The sequence below is a fragment of the Frankliniella occidentalis genome, unplaced genomic scaffold, assembly GCF_000697945.3.
Source record: "Frankliniella occidentalis isolate FOCC.00 unplaced genomic scaffold, Focc_3.1 Scaffold49, whole genome shotgun sequence".
NCBI classification, from domain to species: domain Eukaryota; kingdom Metazoa; phylum Arthropoda; class Insecta; order Thysanoptera; family Thripidae; genus Frankliniella; species Frankliniella occidentalis.
Genome location: NW_026267179.1, coordinates 590,104 through 593,546, shown reverse-complemented (window position 1 = coordinate 593,546; position 3,443 = coordinate 590,104). Strand labels below are relative to the sequence as shown.

Genomic DNA, 3,443 nt, shown 5'->3' with positions numbered 1-3,443 from the left:
GCCGCAGCGGGGGAGCGGGGCGGGCTTCGCGACCCTCTACGCTCCAAGTATTTAGGTTCTGCTGTTAGTGCGCCGTGCCGCCCTGCCCCCACTTTAGCTTGGGGGCTGCTTTCTTGCTTGATGCAAGCAGTGAGCTATAACAGGAGATGTGTGAGCGACTGCTTAGATTCGAGCACCGAACACTGTTCTCTCGATTAAAGTACATTTCATTTTCCATGCACTTGATTGCCTTGAGTGTGTTGCGCATGTGCCGAGAGTCAAATCGAGATATTGCAATGCACTCAAGAAAACACACAAGAAAAACGAAGCAAGAATGTATCTTGGGGGGTGTGGAGACGTTTGCATAGGGTGGGAAAAAACACGGCTTTGCCGGCAAGGCGAGTATTTTGAGCCTGATCCTGTGCAGATACCTTTACCACTGGATCTGTTAAAAAAATTCTCTTTGTTTTCCTCTTCTTTGAAGGTTCTGGGAAAAAAAAGATCCCTGCCTCTAAAGCTTTGCGTATTGAATATCCTGCCCCCCTCCCCCCTCCAGTACCCCGTGTATCGGAGCCGAATATAGGGTGTCCCCCGCCTCGCCCCCCGCGTCCACGACTGCACGCCTATGTGGCCATCAAAGCGGAGGGATATCGGATTATGTTGCCATCTGTGTGGAACGCGCCGTGTGCGGCCAGGCGGGACTGTCCGCGAGCGAGTTTGGACTCGCCCCGCCCCGCCCTGCCCCGCCCCACCCCGCCTTGCTCGGCGTTGGCCTGACATGGCCAGGGCCAGGTTGGTCAGCTCACAGTGTGTTAACTGTCCTGCGGCTGTGTTGCAGGCTGCCGTTTTCCCCCTTCTTTGTTGTTACCGGCCAGTTGCTTCCCAACTCTCTGCACGAGTGTGGTGTTGCGGTGTTTCATATGTCGCACATCGTTTTGCGCAGCTAGCTTAAGCCAAAATAGTTGCGGCGGTGGGGGCGCAGTTTGATTCGAGTTCTTCTGGTAAAACAGACAGAACACGGTTAGTTTTCCACCCAAACGCTCTGTCACTCTGAAAACCCATGTTTGTTCTTGAATTTTGAATGCGGTATCTCCTGCAGACCTACATGTGTGCCAAAGTGTAACATAGTGCGTCCACCCACATGGATTATTTTTATTTTACAGCGTCGCTCCTTCGTCACTTTCCGGCATCGCCCTCAGCTTATCGTGCTGCTGCTATGACATTTTTTTTGTCCTGTGCTGTGCACCGAGTTTTCTATTTTTCAAAGCTATCTAATTTTCCGTCGGCGTACCCTTACCTGCCTCCCGGCCGACCCAGCAGCAGCCGCAGCGCTGTTGGGGCCTTATGGCGGGGCGAGGCAAGGTTCGGGGACCGTTTTGGGCGGCGCTGGGGCCCGGCCCGCACACCGTCCCGTCAGGGCCCGGCGGCAGGCCCCAGCCGTAGCTGCAGAAATGCGCATTCCATCCCGGAGGCCTCTCCCCGGTGCCCCGGTTTTATAGGGGCTCACTGTTGCTTGCAAATTCCGCGCTCATAAAACAAGGAGAGGAACACGAGCACGCCCACCACGCCCCGCCGCGCCGTCGAGTCGCACGCACACGCATTGCGCAGAGCAACGGCTGAAGAGCGTGGCCTGACGTGGGCCGGCGAGTTTTGTTGATTGATTCATAACGATATATACCTTATTTTGCTGCTGCACCGCTTTTCTTTCTTTCTTTTTTCTTCCTTTTGGCTAACATGTTTTTAATATCACACCAACTCTTTTTGTTGATACTATTTATCTGAAACGGTTGGGAAGTTTGTTCCTGGGTTGAATTTTTGTGTGCCATCTTTTTGCTTTTTTCCGAATGCTTCCCTGCTTTTTTTGAAAGTATACGGTGAAACGGGCTAGGTGGCTAGGTAGGGCCTTCATAGATTCCCAGGCCTTGAGTTTTCAGGTGCCAATTTTAGTTTTCTCTTATTCAACAAGTAGTCGAGTGGTGGTCGACTGCTGTGAGTGCGCTGAAGCTGAAGAATTCCCTCCCGCTTTCCGCGTCCTTTCTTTACAAGTAGACAGGTGGTGGCCAGAAGGGCGTATCGGCTGGGAGGTGGGGTTAGTGGACAGGGAGGGGGGAAGGGGCAGGTGAACCACTCCATTTCCCCCGTCTTCATTCCCCTACGCCCGCTCCCCGTGGACTCGCCCCCTCCCCCCCTCATTCTCTCTCCTTCTCCGGACCACATGACGGTCCCCACCGTGAGCCCCCCTGCTGGCGAGTCCCTGAGGTGCCGAGGGACAGACAGTGAGCTCATGTGTGTGTGTGTGTTTGTGGACTTGCGTGTGTGGACTAATGCACTTACCCGCGACCGCTTTGCTTAACGGTTTGCTATTCCGTCTCGTGGATTGACCCTCGGCACGGCAACGGACGGCAGTAGCACAGAAATAAGCAGGCGCAAAGCACCGACCAGTGAGTCGGGCAGTGGGAAAGGCACCTAACGTACACAGTGCTTAACGAATAGGACAACTGGAGATAACAATCGGTGTCGGGGTGTCGCACTTAAATGACATTCAGCAGCGTTTTATCTGAACGTAACATGACATGTTCACTACCTAAAAGTCCGACGCTGGTTAGCACGACTATTTTCTACGACGGCGGCTTACAGTTACCGTGTCGCTCCCCCGAGAGACTTGTGTTGTATGAGGAGAAGCGCATTCAAAACTGGATAATAAGACACGTGAAAGCGGTTTAGTCTTGAATTTTCAAGTGAGTGCGTCGTACTACAAGCTCGCGGCTCGCCTGCCGAGGTTGCGCCGGCTGGCCAGGCTCGCTGACCTCAGGCCCTGCCTGCCGGGCCCCTGCAGCCTCGCGTGCCGGGGCACCGCGCCGTCTGTTTGCGACCTGCCCTCTGCTCTGCGCGCTCCGCCCCTAAAGCAAACGCGAGCAAACACACACACTCACTTGCAGTCTTTACCCACACTGTCAGTCGAGGTTCTTTCCTCGTACCCTCTCCCCCCCCCCAAAAAAAAAGTAATTTTAAAAAGTTTTGCTGCTTCAGTGCTTAATTTGACCCGAGGGCGCTTTTATTATACACCCGAGAAAAATCCGTGTGGTTCAACGTGCGGATTGGTTCGTTGGAGTAAAGTTTTGACGAACATTACCAAACTTTGTTCGAAAGCAACGAAAAGAAAGTAACCTTTTTCTTTTCTGATCGATGACCCACTTGCCGGTGGTATTGACGTCCCCGCCAGTCGCGCCGTCGCGTCGCCGTCGCCTTCTTCTAGCAGCGAAACTTTTTCAACAACAACAACAATAATGACCAAGGCCTTTGTTTTGCATTCGTCATTATTTGGAGGGGGAAGCGTGATTCCCAAACCGTGTCGCTCGCCGCGCCTCAAAAACTCCCCCGGGACTCCGGGGCCGGCAGCTGAATCTGCCTGCCGTGCGCCGTGCCCCGCCCGCCTCCACCGCGCCCCCACCTCGCCCCACCTC

The 3,443-nt window shown here is 54.2% G+C and overlaps 1 protein-coding gene across 1 annotated transcript in view; it reads left to right on the top strand.

Moving 5' to 3' along the window:
• Positions 1-3,443, top strand: part of LOC113202407 (uncharacterized) — a 156,136-nt gene that overhangs the window by 47,908 nt on the left and 104,785 nt on the right. The window lies entirely within an intron of this gene.